Source organism: Callithrix jacchus, chromosome 3 (genome assembly GCF_049354715.1).
Source record: "Callithrix jacchus isolate 240 chromosome 3, calJac240_pri, whole genome shotgun sequence".
Lineage (NCBI taxonomy): Eukaryota > Metazoa > Chordata > Mammalia > Primates > Cebidae > Callithrix > Callithrix jacchus.
Window position 1 is genome coordinate 8,830,196 of NC_133504.1, and position 20,948 is coordinate 8,851,143.

General features: G+C 38.1%; 1 protein-coding gene and 1 pseudogene across 38 annotated transcripts in view; both read right to left on the reverse strand.

The window, feature by feature from the left end:
- The window catches only part of TENM3 (teneurin transmembrane protein 3), a 651,969-nt gene that overhangs the window by 245,058 nt on the left and 385,963 nt on the right, over positions 1 to 20,948 (reverse strand). The gene's annotated exons all lie outside the window — the stretch shown is intronic.
- Positions 7,913 to 8,024, reverse strand: LOC118152419 (U2 spliceosomal RNA; annotated as a pseudogene).

The window sequence follows — 20,948 nt, forward strand, 5'->3', positions numbered from 1 at the left end:
GTACACATTGGATGTATGCTTTTAAACTGGCTGCAGGAATGAATGAACTGTTGATAAAATGAATATTGCCTCTAGGGTAACCTAATGTACAGCCCTCTTGCCTTCCCTTGTCTGTCTTCTAAGGACACCACAAAGTATATGCATATTTTACCTAGTTCCGCATGAGTCAGTCTATTGAGATGTTTTTGTATGCTTTTTTCTGCCTATTCTTTATATAGTAACATAGGGTTGATATGCCGACACTTCAGTCTGCGTAGGACTGGGTCATCGTCATTTCAGTGTTCGCTTTATAACATAATGTGGGTGCGCTCTTAAGATTTTCCAAATTAATTCAACAAAGTGTTGGCTACAGGGGAGTAGGAAGAGGAAGACATTCGTAAATTGGTGACCTTAAGCTTCACTACGCAAGTAAAACTACTAAGAGATAAGCTACCATTCTCCAAATATAAAGTTTTAAATAATTCTTTAGAAAAGAAAAATTTTATTTTTTAAATAGGACAGTTCCTACTCATGAATTCTCATGACCAAATGATTTCACTAATTACTTTGTTGTATTCAATTTTGGGATAGTTTGCGTAGTTGAGTTTGTAATGCAATAAACTATGCCTGAATGGTCTGTTCACTGCACTGCAAGTTACAAGCAAAATGCTTTCTCCTGAAAGGACTTGTCTCTGAAATGCACAATGTGGCAAAAAGCCAAGGGAAGCTGGTGCGTAAGCAACCAAGACTGAGCAGGGCCTGTGTGCATTTCAGTCTCAGCCAACCGAAGTCAATGTTATTGCAGTTTTTGTGCTGTAAAATTGCTGCTTTCATGCCCACTGCATCTGACAGTAGGAATCCTTGGTCTGCTAGGAAGGTGGGAGGTTGCTGTGCCTTCTAGCCAGACTTCTACATTCTAAGAAAAGGGCTGGGAAGTGGGGTAAAACCTCTCTTGTTCTTAATGGGCTAGGAACAATGAGACTCAAGTTGGTGGCATATTTGGTCAGAGAAAGAGACTAAACAAAAAGAAAAGTACTACTATTACTTTCCGGATCAAGAATTAGGACCTGGGAAGTTATCCTTTTAGAAACACTCTTAAGTGTTTGTGGAAAAAAAAAAAAGTAATTCCAGAGAGTGGAAGATTGACTTAAATTGTTAAATTTAATTTTAGGAAATTTAAAAAAGCAGATTTTACAAATCATAAAATCAAGATCAATAAATACATTATTGCATTTTGAAGGGCAACAATTTAAAACCCATATAAGTGCATTTAAATTAATCCCTGCATTTGGTTTGAGATACTGAATCTTCCTTGACATGGTATTTATTTGTATGGCTGTTTAGTTATTTATTAGCACATTCGTTCAGCACTCACTTACCGAGCACCTACTTGAACCAGGCCAAAATTTCATTTCGAATGTAGTTTTAAATGTATTTTAGGCCCCAAATCAACGTTTAAGCCCCAAGTCATATAAATAATCTTCTTCTTTAAATATATTGAAAATGGTTTTTTTTTAAGCATCCACTGCCACTCCTAGGCAACTAATTTTTTTTTTCAGATTTATTCTAACATAATGTTTACTGTATAAGCATAATATTTTAAGACAAACAGTATTACAGTTAATGGAGGAGCAAGATTCAAACAATATGTCTTGATTTAAAAAAAAACCCAAACCTCTATGATAGGTTGCCACTGGTTGCAACACACAGTTAAATTTATGCCTGATATAAAAAAAATGTACTGAACAATACAGAATGATTTGGAATCGCTTGCCTCCTTCAGTTATAGGCTAATTCTATTAGAACGGCTTGTTATGCTAATTATGTCCTTGCTTTCCTTACTACACATTTTCAGCATGCACTCATATGGCCATTAATGTGAGCTAAGTAAGGAACCACGTTCACTGATTTTTTTTGGAAGACGACGGATATTACTACATTGTATGCTTTAGGCATGAAAAATAAAGAGACCACAATAGTTCGCCTCCCCAGCCCCTCTTTTCCTTAACCTTTCAAGTTACTCATTATTCTGGCTTTAGAGAAATGTACATAATGCGAAAGAAAAAAAAGAAACAGGCAGAAATAGAAACAGAAAATTAAAGCTGCAAAAAGACAAATTCAACACTGCCCCTTCTCTTCCAAGTACTCATGATTATGATGACATGGGCTTTGTTTCAGAATTCTTTTGATTATTATTTTTTTCCTCTATGACTTTTAAGTAAATCAGTATTTGAACTGCCACTTAATCATCCTAAAATCTTGGGCAAGTTATGTAACCTCTCCACGTTACATAGTCTTCATCTGTAAACCAAGGTTAAGGATAACAAAGCCTCAAGACTATGAACATCAAATTAAACATCACGCACGCACACACGCACGCACACGTAAATACAAACATACAAACTGCCTGGCACACAGGCTTGCTCAAAGTAAGCACCCAGTAAAAGTCAGTTTCAGTTCTCTCTTTTCCTGATGCATTTACATTACTATCATGCAGAAAACTGTAATCTTGGTAAAAATATGAATTACGAGGATCATGTAGTTCATCTAATTGTTCAATCACACTATTAAACTTGATTTTGGCAAGTCGATGGTCAGATGGGATGAGGTTAATTATCTCTTGGCAAAAGTTGGGATACTTAAACTGAGCAGCATGCCTTTTTCCTATATTAGAACAGTACAAATAGAGCTTTGGCATTGCCAGTGAGAGAAATAAAAACACAAGAGATTAATCAGATGAAGGATGAAGAAGAGATAAAAACCAGTTGGTCATTAGAAAGGCTTTGTTATATTTAAAATGTTTTTAAGCATGAGGAGAAGAATTATTATCCCTTTTTAGCTAAGGAATAAATATTTTCAGGTTCTACATATGTACATACACTTCTAAGACTGGCCACAAGTAATACAACACAGAAGGTTTTCATGAAGAAAAACACTAGACACCTTCTAAGTATATTACTGAAGACTAGATTTCAGTGGCTGTATAGTAAGGGAACAGACATAAAATTGTTCACTTGGCAGAGAGAAAGATTGCGCTATGGGGTCTTGTGCTTTGAGAAAATTTGGCACCTGAAGTGAAAGGGCTTAAAAATCAGAGGCTTTGAAAAGAGTTAAATCACAAAGCAGATGGACTCTAACTCTCCATTTTCTTTGAAGGTTTAGAATACTAACCCAAGTTATCAAGCTGTTGTGGGTCTGAAAAAGTGCTGTAAACGCTAAAGGCAAGAATGCCTTTCAAATCTAAGTGAGAGGAGGCATTAACTCTTAGTAGACACTGTCTCTAGCAATATGCAACTGGGCAAGGGAATAAGACGCTGTTTAAAAATAAACTTTAATCATGCTCTTAAGTTTATCTGTAGCAAATGAGTTTCAATTTTCTAAATGATTAAGATTATAGAAGCACAGCTGGGAGTGGTGGCTCCTGCCTGCAGTCCCTGCTACTCTGGAGGCCGGGGCAGGAGGAAGCCTTCAGCCCAGGTGCTCAAGGGTGTACCATGTATGACCACACCTGTGAATAGCCTTTGCACTATGGCCTGGGCAAGACAGTGAGACCCTGTCTAAAAAAGTAAAACAAAAAAAATTTAAATATTATAAAAACAAACAGGATGTACTCTTATAAGAGGACTGCCCTTGCTGTGACCATTTGCTTTTTACTGGTTCAGTATCATGTAAGTCCTGGAGCCGAGTGTCAGCTCTCTCCCTAGTCAAGCTCTATGATTTTCTGAAAGATGCTACAGAAACTTGAACACTCTTTCTCTGTTAATCCCTAAATTCAGTCACAATTTCACTTGGGAAAACAAAATATATTTAATGTAGTTTTAAAATATCCTTTAAAAGTGTCAGGACTACATTCATTAAGAGGACCCATATCAAAATAATTCATGTGTTCTTAGACGCTCAAGTCTAACCTTAATATCTCATTCTACAGTTTAATCCGCTTCTTCCTTTCCCATCTTTGGCCAACACTAGAAGTAAATGGTCATCATCCATTACATCTTCAAAAATGACTAATATATGTCCCTTTAGCTTTCTCTCCTTTCTGTCAAATAATTCAATTCTTCTTGAGTTCTTTTCACGAGTCTCATTTTCTAATCCTTTAATCAGCTTGGTGGCTCTCAGAATACTCTTCAAGTTTCAGAATGGTACAGCAAAACTGAATTCCAAGAGAGGTCCAACTAATGTGAAATCAAATAGTTTAAATATCACATAGTTAGACCGAAAGATCCTTGGGAGTCGGAAACAAAGCCTTGTACCTCTTTGCATCTGAAACACAAGGAGGTGTTCAATAAATGAAGAATTAATGGGTTAGCAATCATTAGAAATTCCAAACATCACCCACTACTAGAAGGCAAATCAACAGTTACTTTCCTTCCTTTTTAGAGATAGTGGCAGGGAGGGCATCCACTACATTGCCCAGGCTAGTCTCGAACTCCCGGCCACAAGTGCCTCAGCCTCCCAAGGTGCTAGGATTACAAGAGTGAACACCATGCCCGGCAAATTATTATTTTTAAGTCATGACAGGAGAAAGGGGAAAAAAGCTACCACCAGAAAAGCTGCTGCCAGCCCCTACGCTGATGAAGTCTTGTCACTTCCAAATGGCACATATCATTTAACGTTTTTTTTTTTTTTTTTTAAAAACAAGGTCTGCTCTGTCACCCAGGATGGAGTGCAGTGGTATCATGATGCAATCATAGCTTACTGCAGCTTCAACCTCCCAAGCTCAAGAAATCCTCCTTCCTCAGCCTCTTGAGTAGCCAGGACTACAGGCATGTACCACCACACCCAGGTAATTATTTTTTGTAGAGATTGGGGTCTCACTATGCTACCAAGGGTGGTCTCAAACTCCTAGCCTCAAGCGATCTTCCCAATCTGGCCTCCCAAAGTGCAGGAATTACAGGTGTGACCCACTGCACATAGCCCATTTAACTTTAAATACAGTAAAAGATGCAACTTTAGAATACTGCACAATTATCAAATTCCACTGGGCTGCATAATGAACAGGGAATCACATTAAGTCAGACAAAATAGTAATGGTGGTTTGGTTGCATCTTATGAAATTATATTTATAATTTAAATTTTATTCCTACATTATTATCCCTCTCTTTTGTACAATTTATAATAGATTCATTGCACTTTATTAGGGCCTTTTTTTTTTTTGAGACGGAGTTTCGCTCTCGTTACCCAGGCTGGAGTGCAATGGCGCGATCTCGGCTCACCGCAACCTCCGCCTCCTTGGTTCAGACAATTCTCCTGCCTCAGCCTCCTGAGTAGCTGGGATTACAGGCACGCGCCACCGTGCTATTAGGGCCTTTTCTAATAATCGCAGTTTGAAAAGTTACTTCTTCATGCAAATTCATGTAACTGACCATGTATTTATTTCTTCACATAGTTTAGTTATCCTACCACCACTGCTGTTATATTTTTATGAAAAATGTTTATTAACATGAACTGAACATTAGGTATGAACCTAAAAATCAGAGTCAGAAAAGTTTAACTGAGAGCTCTGTGTAAAAGGAACAGTTTTATCATCTTCGTGTTTTTTTTTTAAAAGATGTAGCCTCATTCTGTTGCTAAGGCTGGAGTGCAGTGGTGCGATCTCAGCTCACTGCAACCTCCACCACCAGGGTTCAAGTGATTCTCCTGCCTCAGCCTCCCAAGTAGCTGGGATTACAAGCATGCATCACCACGCCTGGCTAATTTTTGTATTTTTAGTAGAGACGGAGTTTCACAATGTTGAGCAGCGTGTTCTCGAACTCTTGACCTCAAGTGATCCACCCAACTCGGCCTCCCAAAGTGCTGCGATTATAGGCATGAGCCGCCATACCCAGCCAAGGATTTTTTTTTTTAACAGAAACTAAATCATCTCCTAACTGGCTTACTCACTGAAGTACTGCTTAGCTCCTCTGGTAGAAGTTGAAAAGAATGTTTTCATTCTTAATCCCAACACCTCAGGACATGTTTTCATTCAACAAACACTTATTCAGTAACTATTCTGTGTTAAGCACTATATTAGGTATTGAGGTTAAAAAAATAGACACCTTCTATTTTTACCTTAAATAGTTCACGTTAAGGGAGGACAGATTCATAGTGATAGAAGATCCTCCACAAATCCTTGGTGTTACAAGCATTAATAACTTGTCCTAGTGATGAACACCCAAAAAACCCAAAAAGAAGTATTTTAAGCACGTGTCAGAGGCTAACAGTTAAAAGTCAGAATAAGATTTCACAAAATGAAACTACGAATGAGTCTACCAGATGTTGAAATTAAAGATGCTACGACCTGAGACAAAGGACACAGATGTATTAGAGCAGTTGAGAAAAAGAACAGGAGTGACTTCAGAACTGTGACCCTATTGGTAAGTCTTAGTAAACAGAGAGATGCACAGTGAACCAATTTATGTAATTATTCTGTGGATTACATCTCAACAAATAGGTCTGTAAGAACAGCTACTTTTCATTTATTTTGTGAATCAAAGTATACTCTAATTCTTAAATCCTGTATTTAAATTCATAAATCCATTTACATACATACATACATAGGACTACAAGAACTATTTTAGGAATTGCTATTTTCTTTTCTGAAACCCATGTTAATAGTTTATGCTCTTTTTTAAACTTAAAATTTCCTTACAATTTTATGGTCATCTTCGTTAATTTTTTAAAAGCAACTCCATAAAATAACAGGCATTGGTTTTGAGTAGAATTTTTATTAGCCCTTCAATTATTTTCATATACAAGCAAGACTCCAATATATAACTGTAATGCCAAAGAAGGATTTCCATTTTGATCTCCCATTATGTATGAAAAAAACCAATTGCAATTTTAAAATGAAACCAAAAGTTCTTATTTTCTTGCCTAGATATAGTTCTCTATAGTCAGACTAAATTAAAAAGAGAAAGAAAAAGTCGATTTATAATTAGACTGCCAAACTTCTTCCACAACGCTCATTCTATCTGTCCTTAATGTTTTTAGCCATACTTGACAGATTACAAGTATCCTGTTTCTTTGTATTATTAGAAAGACCAATTCTTCTAAAGAAGAATGCATGATATTTTAAAAGAAAATACTTCTGAAAGGATCTCAAAGGTGGAGAAAATTAAGCAAAGAAAACACTTCAAAAGCAGGCTCCTCAGTGAAAAGTGCCGGGCCCTGGGAGCGTGACTCAAACAATGGGTGGACTGCTTCTGTGGTCCTCAGATGCTGACAAGCCTAACATTTGCCTTCTAATTCTCTACAAGAACGCACATTCCTAATCCGAAAAACACCAGAAGCTAAGCGCTTAAGGAGTTCTGAAATCTCATAAGATGGGCTGGAAAACTCAAACGACACACTCCTTCTTATCCGGAGGGATTTTTATGCTATTATAGACTTCATCTTAGAATGGTAACTACTCCACCCAGCGAAAAAAAAATGCTTTTTTAAATTGTGAGTTTCTAAATTGCGAATTTTCCTTTGAACAGTATCAATTCTTTGAACTTTTTTGGTCTATAATTACTGTGCTGACATTTTACTTGACTGTAACATCTACCAGCACGCACACAAGCATGCACACATCCCAGAATAAGACATAGTTCTGGGGAAATTAACATTTTCTGCAGTGTCACTGGACATATTAGAATTACATCTGGGACAGACTTTAAAATTCTATGTTACCTTAAAAAGGCTACTGCTCACTTAGTTAAGTTACTGCTGGACTGCCAAGTAAGAGATAAAAAAACCCACATCATCTCTGTTTTCCGTTTGGTAAAAGTAAATGACAGTTCTTTAGAAAAATATCATAAAGCAATCATAAAAATAAGAGTCTAGTTGCCATGGTGGGAAGAGGGGATGGATAGCATAAGAATAGAGTAAGAAAAACTAAGAACAATTTCAGGGAGTGCTGAGGCTTCTGTTTTAAAACAAGGTTGGCAATTGAAAGTGACTGCTGTGTTAAGAAAGGTCCCATGACTGTCTCTGCTCTCAGTAGGAAACACTGCCGTGATCCATTATTAAACTGGGAAGAACAGATACTATACTTGATCTTAGCCAACAGGCCGAGAAGCGATGATCCATTATTGATATCTGTTCTAAGTATTAGAGGTAGGAGTGTTAACAACTGTGCCACACATTTGCCACCTCTGGAGTAGAATATCTACATCAGGTGATTAACCAGTGAATGTCAGAACCAACAGGCTCAGCTGCTCTTGGGGTCACGGAAGTGTTCCTTTCCCCAACTGGACTTGCAGAGGCATGGTCTGTGCACTCCTTGTTTTTCACTCCAAAGCTTTAGTGATCTGTGTTGGAGTTAAGAGTCTGGTTGCCACACAAGATCACTCTTCAAGTTCCTAAAACCATGTGTTTACTATGAATATTGTACAACTGAAGGCTGCTCCTATTTTCATAAAATGAGGAAAAGCTGGGTTTGGATTGGAGAAATTCTGAACATAAGTCAAGGTTGGTCTCTTTTTCTATTTTGATCAGATATGCAAGAGAATGTTTCATTTTTTGAGATGGGGTCTCACTCTGTTGACCAGGCTGGAGTGCAGTGGTGTGATCATAGACCACTGCCCCCTCCACCTCCTGGGCTCACTTGATCCTTTCCACCTGAGCCTCCCAAGTATCTGGGACTACAGGTGTACACTACCATGTTTGGATAACTTTTTTATATTTTATATTTTTAGAGATGGAGGTCTTACTATGTTGCACAGGCTGGTCTCAAAGTACTGGGCATAAGTGATGCTCCCATCTTGCCCTCCCAAAGTGCTGGGACTCGAGGCACAAGCCATCAGGTCTGGTCTGGGAATTTCTTTTCAGAGAGATGGCAAATGATTGCGTCAGAAAAAGGAAACCATTTCTGTGGCTACAATAAAGCACTTATCTCTTCTCCATGCCTTAGTATCTATAATTACAAAATATTCCCGGAAAATTTTAAATAAAGAGCTATTAAGGAGCAAGTTTAAAATAAGATTTTGGTTCCTCACATGATACAAAAAGATAGTTTAGTCAAACTATGAAAACTGAAAGTTGTCATTTTCTTTCGACAGGGTTGGACTCAAATGAAAACCGCACAAGTAAGCCTCGGACAGAGGTGGTGCCGTGCTCAGCATTTGGCCACGAAATGGCCTGGACGAAACTAGCACTTAGCAACCTCCTCTGATTGTCACGAAGATGGGATGGGGTGGAGCGACGCAGTATGTTCAATAACTGATGGACCAGATGAAGAAGCTGACATGAAAAAAAAAAGGGGAAAAACCAAAAAATTAAAATATAGGTTAGGACATTATGCAAGTGCAATTGCACAGGCTCGGCATTTTCTTCTGAACGGTTATTCGTTAACATTTAATAATAATGAATTTGTATTCATGACAGCATACAAGCAAGTTCTCAAATAGCTAAAAAGCACAAGAAAGAAAAGTAACCATAATACAGTTTAGAAATAAATCTATAAAACGTTAACTCTACTTTGTATTTATAACAAACCTAAGAACATCTAAAATTAAGAGCTTACGTTGTGTTTTGTACTAAGAGGGAAAAGTGTTTGTAAAGCAAACACAAACACTTGTACCAGTCCTGTTTTACTGTAATTCTCTGTTCTGCTAAACAAATAGGAAGATGCAAGAAGTGACAGGTCAAGATCTCTGCTTACTCAGGAGAATTAATCATGTGAGGTACATCTAGAAATGGAGGAGGAGATATTTCTTTTGTAGAAATATGCATAGTGAAGATTTAGAAAACAGGATTAATTCAGCAGTTAACATACCGATCAGATTCTACAAACGTGTTACAATTAAAGACTTTTAGTTATGTGCACTCAGATATACACAGATTCCAATATGAATAGCTTTTGAAGGGACTCTGCTAACTAGAGCCGGGATTATATAGAACCTTTTCAAAAAACAGATAACTCTTGGACACACTTTTGATTATCCATAAGTAACTTGTCCGTTTTCAGGATTATCTGTGGACAAATTAAATCTCTGGTAGGATTCCCTATTTCTTTGCACATTTTTTTCAATTGCTTGGGGAATAAAAACTTGTGGGTTTTCAGAGAATAAAACTTATTTTAATGAACTGAAGCAAAATACAGATAAAAAGATAAATGTCAGCCAGAAACAGTGGCTCATGACTGTATTCCCAGCACTTTGGAAGGCCGAGGCAGAAGGATCACTTAAGTCCAGCAGGGTGAGGCCTCAGTGAGCCATAACTGTGCCACAACACTCCAGTATGGGTGATAGAGCAAGTCCCTGTCTCCAAAAAACAAACAAACAAACCAAAGAAAACACCCCCCCAAAACAGTAAATATTGAATTGAGTCCACGATTCAACAATATTTGTAGAGCACTTACTTGCTGTGTGCTTGGAATGTTACAGTAGTACACAAAACAGACATGGCCCCTGCTGTCAATTTTTCTAGAAAGAAAAATTAAAATGAAACAAATAACAAAGTAAAAATACAACTGGCTCTTCAACAAAAGGGGTTTGAACTGCACAGGCGCACTTACGAGCAGATTTTCTTCCTCCTGTGACGCCCTGGGACAGCAAGACCAACCCTTCCCTTTCCCTCTTCTCCTCAGCCTGCTCAGCATGCAGATGACGAGGATGAAGACCTTTTTGACGAACAGTAAGAATATTTTTGGCTGGGCCATGGTGGCTCACACCTGTAATCCCAGCACTTTGAGAGGCTGAGGCAGGTGGATCACGAGGTCACTTGATGGCGACCATCCTGGTCAACATGGTGAAACCTGTCTCTACTAAAATACAAAAATTAGCTGGGCGTGGTGGTGTGCGCCTGTAATCCCAGCTACTCGGGAGGCTCAGGAAGGAGAATTGCTTGAACCCGGGAGGCAGAGGTTGCAGTGAGTCAAGATTGCACCACTGCACTCTAGCCTGGTGCTTGGCGACGGAGCGAGACTCCGTCTAAAAAAATATATATATACATATTTTTTTGGCCTTGTGTATGCAGTGGCTCATGCCTGTCATCCCAGCACTCTGGGAGGCCCAGGCAGGCCTATCACCTCAGTTCGGGAGTTCGAGACCCGTAGAGATGAGAAACCCCATCTCTACTAAAAATACAAAATTAGCTGGGTGTGGTGGCATGCTCTTGTAATCTCAGCTGCTCGAGAGGCTGAGGCAGGACAATCACTTGAACCCAGGAGGCGGAGGTTGTGGTGAGCCCAGATTGTGCCACTGAACTCCAGCCTGGGCAACAAAAGCAAAACTCCATCTAAAAAAAAATTTTTCTCTTCCTTATGATTGACTTAATAACACTGTCCCTTCTCTGGTTTCCTTTATTGTATGAATACAGTAAATAATACGTACAACATACCAAATATGTGTTAATCGACTATTGATCAGTAAGGCTTCTGGTCAATAGTAGGCTATTCGTGGTTAACTTTTTGGGGAGTTAAATGGTACATGAAGAATTCTGACTGTGTGTAGGTGAGGTGGCACCCCTAACCCGCTAACTGTTCAAGGGTCAACTGTAATTGCTAGGACAAGATGCAAACAGGACAGAGAAATGGAGTAAAACTGGTGGGCTACCTAAAAAGGGCAGTGAGGAAAGGTTTCTCTGTAGAGCTGTATTAAGCTGAGTCCTAAAGACAGAGAAAGGAAAGCCGTACCAGTTGAGAGGGGCAGAGTCTTCTGCTAGAGGGAACTGACTGGGCAACACCACTACGGAGGGAGGCTGTGGTACGTTCCAAAACCAGGAAAAGGCCAGAGGGCAGAGGTAAAGGCAGAACAAGACATGACTGGAAAGAGGTGAAAGCCAAGTTACGCACGGTCTGGTAGGCCAGGAGAGGTTTTGTGCAAGAGAGAACTGAGATTCAGCTTTTACTTAAAAAATATTCTGGCTGCTAGAAACCAAGCTGGAGGCAACTGTAGAGGTCTCAAAAACAAAACAAAACAAAACAAAAATCGACAGTGCTGTGCTGGAGGGATCTAGGAGAACGCCCTGCAAGCAGAAGCCGGAAAGGTAAGGAAAAGCAGAATAGGGTGGGGCAGCTCTCTTTCCGCACAATCAACTAAAAACTTACCTGTATATACCTTTCTAAATACAGTATTTGTTGTTAGCTGATAAACTTATTAAACTATAAACTGAAATCTGATAACTCATTGATTTACTTAAAATGTCGGGAAACATTCAGAGGAAAACTGACAGTATATTATCTTTCCCTTTATTTTAGTTTTTTGAAACATTCTCACCTGAACATCTTGAAGTAAAAGGCACTATACAATATTATGGTTCTTAAATATAAAAATAAAAGGCAACCTCCTTCTTCTACTTAATCCAGAAGGATTAAATTGATGATATTATCTGAGTTGGTATGCCAAAGAATCAAATAAGCCCTAATAAAGAAAATTACTTTTGTAAAGATTCCTATCTGACTATCCTATAGTGACAGTATGTAAAGCACTTAAAATAGAGTAGCTGATACAAACTAAAAATAAAATATACATACTTTGGAAAATTATCCTTTCTAGAGATAGAGTACCACCAGAAAAGCATGTATCAACAACTTATATATATATATGAATAGAACTTATTATATGTATGTATATATATGTATATATGTATATATATGTATATATAAAATAAGCTCTATTTCAATTTTTAAAGTTTTTTGGTGAAAAAAAGATGAGACTTTAAAGATCTTTTGTTTTTAAAGATAAGGGAACAGCAGCCTAGATGAGGCCTCGGTGACTTGTTGAAGGTTAGAGGTTATTAAAAGTAGAATGCTAGTCTCCTTGTGCTCATCCATTCTTATTATATTACTTTACTTGTAAAAATCAACATACACCAACCACAGGTAATACAGCTAAACTTTCTGAAGATAAAGGTAACTTCGAAATAGAAGCTATGACCCTATCAGATGCAGCAGAATAATTGCATGAACCTCCTGACAAAGGACCTTCCCTCCTCCTCCTACTGAATTTGGAGGAGTTCAAATAAATATACTTTGTAGTGCCCTTTCTTCTCCTGGTCTCTATGTTGAGACACTTCTTCCCTCCCTCCTTCCTCCCTCCCTTCTTTCTTTCCATGCATGCATCCATGCATCCACGCATCCATCGAGTCATTACTGGTATGTTTGTTTCTTCTAGTAGGAATGTCACAGGTCAATCACAAGCTACATTTAGGAACTCCTTTATTATGTCACCAACATCGGTAGAGTTTCCAAAGCTAGACTGCTTGGGATCAAACTCCACTTCAAATTTTTACTGGCTGCATGATCTTAGATGAGTCATACAAACCTCTTTAACCCTGGTGTTCTTAACATTTACCACCAGAATTGTTGTGAGGATTACACGGCCTAACGTATAGTCAAAATTTGTAACTTTCATTTATAGTGATATGGAAAGTAGACACCCTGAACAACTCTCCTACTAACCTTAGAGAATAAAAATTGTATAGAATCACTTTTACTCATATCACTGAGTTTCTAAGAAAGTAAAATATACTAAGAGGCCAAAAACCAGGTGAACCCAAAACTTGACCTTGAGCTTCATCATTAAAGAGAACATGGAATTCCGGGGTAAAGATAAAGCTCAGGGCGTATCTTTGAAGGTAGAGAGTTTAATAAGAACCCTTCCATAAATCAAGGCTCCCAAAGAATTGCACTCTCAGTATAAGGGAAACTATAATAAACCTACCTCATATAAAGTGACACAAAGAAACCTGTCTTGACCTTGGCTCTAGGTAGGGAAAGAAAAGCATCTCCTTCAAGAATTTGTAACCAAGAAGTCGCCCTCAAATGGGTTTGCCCACCAAATTCACATTACCTGTGTCTGCAAATCTCAAGCAGAGGAATATAGTGTCCCAGATAAGCTGTACCTCAGGTACTTGGCAGAAACAAAGGAATATCCTCTGCTAAAGAATTCCCCTACAGCCAGAACTCTAAGAATTTCCACAGATACAGTTCCAATAAATATGACCTTAGAGCCAAAAACATAACAGAAAACCACTGGCATGATGAGAGGCACAAAATAAATACTCGCTTTACAAAAAAAGGGAAGAGACTTGATTATAAAATACTTGATTCCGGCTTTGGTATCATGACTCCCAAACTAGGTGGGTGCCCAACTGCTATTTAGGATTGTCACTATTATTTTTTTGGAAACAGAGTCTCTGTCACCCAAGCTGGAATGCAGTGGCATGATCATAGCTCACTGAGGGCTCAAACTCCTGGGCTCAAGTGATCCTCCCACCTCAGCCTTTCAAGTAGCTAGGACTACAGTTGTGTGCCACTATACCAGGCTAACTTTTTAAAAAATGTTTTGTAGAGACAGGGTCTTGCTATGTTACCCAGGCCAGTCTTGAACTCCTAGCCTGAAGCTATCTTCCTGCTTTGGCCTCCCAACACGCTGGGATGACAGCCATGAGCCACTGTGCCTGGCCTGTTGTTACTATTTTATTAATGATGGCTTATTAAATGTTATTTAAAACCAGATTTTGCGGTTGAGCTTGTGGGTTTTTAGCAATTAAAACATGTTTGCTAATCTTCTCCATCATATTAAGTGCTCAATTGCTAGTAATGAGCTCTCTGGTATGAAAATACAGCTTACTCTCCATTATATATGGATATTAAGCCACTAGCAAAATTCCTACAAAATAGCATGGATTCAACAGAAGTTCTCATCTAACTTTTTTCCCCTTAACCAATTGCATGATTGAAAATGTTTGTACCACCCTATGATTAAAAAAAAATCAATTCAGTATATTGTTGGATGATTGTGTTTTTTAAAGATGCTCATGTGCATGAATGACAGATTTCCTAACATTCTGCTATTTTGAGGTTTTAAGGAAATGAAGGAAGTCCAAAAATATTTTGTTTTCTACACACACACACACACACACACACACACACACACACACACACAATCTCAAACTCTGAATCACTTTCTATGGCTTAGGATAATGTCCAAAATTGCAAACCCATAATATAGCACTTGCTATTACCCTGTTAAGTCATGTTAGATAGTCCTCAGTTTTTCAAAAACACCATGCTTTAAAAAAATCAAAATAGAGTTTAAGAATTTATGCTGTGAAATCAGACTTCCTGGAGCTAGAATTCTGGGAACCATTTTCCAACTGTTTGAATTTGAGCAAGTTATGTAAACTCTCTGAGTTTCAGGTTTCTCATCTGTAAAATGGGATTAGTAATAGAACCTACCTTAGTAATATAATAAAAACGTTTAAAACTGTGCCAGGCACACAGTGAATGCTCAGTAAATACTAACCTTAGCACCTCTCTCTTTCTCTCTCTCTCTGCCTGAAATGATCTACATGTGTTTCACATGTGAGCAAAACACTGATTCCTCAGGGAAATCCTCCCTGATCCTCCAAACTAGGTTGGTTCCTTCTATTAGGAGTTCTGTTAGCATATGCAGCTTCTCTTCATTGCCCTTTGCAAAATTACTAAGTTCTAGGAGAGCAGAACCCACATATACATATGAAAGAAAGGATGCCACATATATATGTGTGTGTTTACTTCATATTTCATATATAGATATATAGATATATAGATATATGTATACGTATATATACTGTATCTTTTTTTTTTTTCACCAAGATATCTCAACTCCTAGCCTGTATCGTGACATGAAGTAGGTGCTTCATCAACACTGTTGATGCCGTTCTGTCAGTCCGTTTTCTCATTCCTTGGTGAGACACATGGGATCACTGGATAAATATTTTTTAAGTGAAATTTTTATTTGGTGAAAACAAATACTAAGTTAGCAATTTCTTGTTGTTCTGTAAAACATCTTGAATTTTAGTCCCTCTTACTCCCTCCACCAACCCCTGTCCCACAGCTTCATAACAACTTATGGGGAAAAAAATGCCACAGACCAGAAGGTAAAATGAACAAAAGCTCCCAAGTAGGGCTAAGGTTATAAGATTTAAATTCAAATCAAACTTTCCCGTCAATCTTAGATTTACCCTTTCCTGTTCTCTATTGTGCTTTTTGCTCTTGTCTCATAGTAAACTGAGTACCAAGACAAATTCTCTGGGAGTATAAGGAACAGGGCTCAAGCCAAATTATGGAATATTTTATAGTTAGTAATCAATAAAGAGTTCCACGAGCAAGAGAAATATTTTGAAGTATAAACAGAACCGCTGACACCCTCTAAACAGCCAAGATGCAACACTGACTCACGATGCATAGCAGGTATGTGCAACGACTGTCCTGAGAGGTTTATAATTTGATTTGCTTTAAAATTTCATTTAAGTAAACTAGCTCTCAATTATTCAACAGAGCATGGATCCAGATCTATACTTATGATTCTGCTAAAATATTTCTTTTTTTTTGTTTAGACAATCTCACTCTGCTGCCTAGGCTGGAGTGCAGTGGTGCAAACTCAGCTCACTGTAGCCTCAACTTCCCAGGCTCAAGTGATCTACCCACCTCAGCCTCCCAAAGGGCTAGGATTACAGGCATGAGCCACCACAGTGGGTCTAAAATATTTCTTGAACACTGTTTAAAGTGGTCTACACAACATTATTCTCATCTAGGGATTCTACTCATGGGCATTTAGGGAACAACATATCCTTTTTATCCATTTTAAGCGAAGAACTCTTATACACTGTATGTCAGTAATCATAAAATAAATAACCCCCAAAAAGGAGTCTTTGCCTGATTCTAGTTCTATATCCTTTAACAAGAAGAGACCTTGGCACTGAACAATTTCCTTATTATTGTACTAGGTCATTTTGAAAGTCCTTTACTAATGTTTTCATTATAATAATATATATTTGGTTTTACAAATTCATGATTAAAGGCTGTATACTTATTACATGATTTTCATTAACTCATTCTTCAGATATTTACTGTGCACATCCACAGTGTTCTAAACGCTGGGGATATAGCAATGAAGACACTAAGGTCCCTGTCCTCACATCTGCCATACTTTACGGTCAGCTTCTCCAGCACTCCAGCATCTGACATCTCCATGTGGGTGTCTGTAAGACAGCTCAAACTTAATGTGGTAAAAACAAACTCGATTTCCCTCCAAATCCAACCTCAACCACACCGAATCTTCTTCATCTCGGTAAATATTATACAAAATTATATTCCCAGAACCTAGAACAGTCCATGACACATAGAAAGTGTTAAAGTAAGTATTTGCTGAACAAAGGAGTGACGTTAATAGTTCTGCATAGAGGAGAAATTTTAATGCGGTATGAAATGTAGCATCCTTTGAATGACCCTTCTGGTTGCTGACGATCACAAACTTGGTTTACACATCCAGTATCTTCCTTCCAATTCTGAATAGCACTTGAGCATGCTCAGTTCTCCGTAATTAAAAAAAAATTAAAATATTCCCTGAACATACAGACACCACGTTATTCCTCTCTTCCCCATTAATAGCCAAACTTCTTGAAAGAGTTCTCTATTTCTACTGTCTCCATCTCCTTGCTCACTCCTGACTTCCACTCGCACCGCTCCAGAGAAGTCACTGCCAGATCATCAGTGTTCTCTATGTAAATGAATCAAGCAGACCATTTTTATTTTTCATCTTTCTTGATGTCTTGATGGTTTTCTACACCACTGATTAGGTCCCTCTTCAAATGGTCTCTTCTCTTGCCTGCTGGGACTCCGCATTCTTCATCTCTCAACACTTCCTCCTTGTCCTACTGCGTGTATCTTCTCAGTCTATTTTCTAGGCTCCTGCCCCTTTACTAAGCCACTGGAATATAGAATCACTCAGGGCTCTCTTCTCACCCTCCGCTTTTGTTGTTGTTGTTAAGCAATCTCATCTATACCCACAGCATCAGTTATCACCTACATAATCATCACTTTAAAATTTATATCCACAGCCCTGACATTTCCCTTGAGCCACTGAGCCATAGATCTAATGGCTTCATATCTCCACTTGAATGCTGCAAAATGTCTCAATCTCAGAATGTTCACACGAGGACTGTGGCCCCCAAACTTCGTTCTATTTTAGCAAACCCCCTTTCAGAAAATGGTACCACCAACCACCCTTTCCTGCAAATCATGAATGTAGGCGTCATCTTGGAAACCTCCTTTTCCTTCACTTTACGTTCATACTAGATTGGTATCGTCTAAATATCTTCCATCTCCCACCCACTTCTCTTCAACCACACTAGCACCTCCCTGTAGTCTCCAATTTGCTCCATATTGTAATCAAATAATAATGCAAAACAGCAGCCTGGTCACATCTTTCTAATCCCCAGCAATGTTTACTGCTTTGTGGCCAAAGATCCAAATCCTTAAACAAAGCTCACCTTTGCATGATGTGGCTTTGCTCTGTGTTCCAGCAACAATCATCTTCTCCCAATTCCTCAAACATGTCATCCTCCCTCCTGCTACTTTTGCATATGCTCTACCCTTTACCTGTATTTCCTTTTTCTCTCCTTCCTCTGTCCCCAGGTATATGCCATTCACCCTTCAAATCTCTGCTTAAGTATCCGTTCCTTGAGTGACCTGAGCAGTGACTTGACATTTATTTGTATGGTCACTTCATTAATGTGACTTGTTAGCTTATAAGCTTCCTTTTCTGAATTTGCTTAGTATCGTATTCCCAGCATTTAGCCAAATGTCTTGTGCCTCTGGGCACTCAATAAATCACTGTTAATAACTTGTTTCTTCGAAATCTTCCAGGGTACATCTTTGGTAAAACAGAAGAGATATGCAGATGCCTGAACACCTGCCTGAAATGCAAACTTAAAAAACACTATCTAAAAGCTTATATTAGACCAATTAATTTCTATATTTAAGCATTCAATTGTCAGGCACTATGAGCATTTTTACTCTGTTCAAAAAGAACAGCCAAAAGCAAACAGCAAGTGCTTTAAAACCTCGCTTAAGAAACACATAGCTAAAATCATTGCAAAGATTACAAACAATGCACTCCCCAAAACAGCAGTGTGAGCAGCGAGATGAATCAATCATCTTCCATGGACATACAAATATATTTCAGTGTGCATCTGTGCACATTCATAGAACACCATACGGGGTAACTAGAAACTTAACACACTGCAGCATACAAGAAAACACAGAGACAGGGACACAAATGTATCCACAGAAACCTAATAGAAAATTAACAAAAGTAACTAGTCATTGCTAAATAATTAAACACATGGAAAATGTAGAATTCCTAGAGGCAATGAGATTATGCAGACAATATCATAGAAAAGTTTTAAACAGGGCAGAAGGTGTTTTCACAGTGAGAAGAATGGAGAGCATTTTACATGAAAGTGGAAAGGCTTTGCAAGTGTAGAGACCAAGTAATAGGAGAAAGCAAAGTGCCTGCTCCAAGAATGGTAAATAAATAGTTTACTTGACTGAAGCTGAGAATTTGGTTTAGGGAGTAATGGACCATGAAACAGAAAGATAAAGTAGCTGGTAAAAGACCTCAAAGTACGTAATTAGAAGATTAAACTAGACAAGAGAGAGATCTTACATAGAAAAGAAAGAGATGGCAATGATATTTATAAAGTTAGAATTTAGATCCTGCAATTACAGATCGTAGTTCATGATGAACTGACTGCAGGAGCTCTCAGAAACCAAGTCAAGACACTGCCACTGCCACTGACTTATGTAAGAGTTCCACAGGATAACGAGAGAATGCAAAGAGGATGAAACAGGAGGAAAGCGAGAAGCCAGACAAGATATTCCAGAGGAGAGAAATGGCAGATACTCTCAGAGCTCCTAACACTTCATCCACACTGTACTTCCTTGAAATCCTTATTTTTTCTTAACTGAAACACCCAGTTAACGGTATTTATGTCTTTCATTCTTCTGGACACTCCTTTGAAGTACCTAGCATATCGATACCTTGCCAACTGTCAGACTTTTAGTGAATAATCATCAAATGCATAAAAAGCAAACAAAGGGAAAAAAACCCGACTCCCTGACATACAGTAAAAAACTATTTAAAACATTCCATCTGACGAACAAATGAAATATCTAATAGTTACATGAGTTAAACTTCAGCTTTCTGATAGCAGGAGAGGCAACAGATGATATTTTCACGGATATGGGGTGAGACGAAGTGACTTCACAGAAATTTTCACCATGAGCCAGCAGAAAAAGGCTCCATGCTAAGGAACGAAGCCTAAAACAATATAAAATATTTATATGTGCCCAGGGTTCCGCTAAGCCATCAAAGCAGGAAAACATAGGTGGCTGGCCTGAAGATGAGCAGCAGTCACTTCTGCTTATTTTTCTCAGCAAGTAAGTGCTTTTTTGTCTTGACAGAAGGAAAGAAAAGAAAAGTGTGTACTTTTTGTGGCAGCCAGGATGTGATCCTCTGACCTACTTGTGAGCTGCCATGAACCGCTAAGAAACCTCTCAAGAGTTCTAACTGGAATTTCACTGAAGCGAAAAGGCATGGCATGCCTATTGGCAGCTATTTTGCTCTGGTGTCCAGTAGAGGCATTAGATGTGACATTCCTATTCAATGGTCTTCAGTCCTACTGCTAGAACAAGGCCACACTGATAGAAGAAAGACTTGAGAAGCTATTTGCATGTTAATATTATAAGAATGGCTAACAAATCTCAATGGATTTTCTCTGGACAGTGCCAGTTGACACTGGTTGCCCCAACATAATTATAAGTTACAAACTTGATCTACTAAGAAGGAAGACTTGCTATAAACAGAAAATAAAAATACTACTGCTAACAGCAGAAACAACAATCTAGTTAATCTGTGCAAATCTAATGTAAATAAAAATACAACTTATTTGTTTGTGGCATTTATCTCAATTCCCATTTAGAGTTTCTACATATTGGACAGAATTCTTCATTGTTGTAAAACCAATAAATATAAAATACAAGAATAGGTAATATGAATATAAAATATATATAACAAATACTTGTATAGAGGTTATTGTGTGCCAGTAAATATTCTAAACATTTCACATAAATTAATAGTATCTTAACTCATTTAATTTTCACATTGATTCTGACAGATAGGGAATATTATTAACATAAAATAATGTAATAATGTTTATCATATTCATTATGG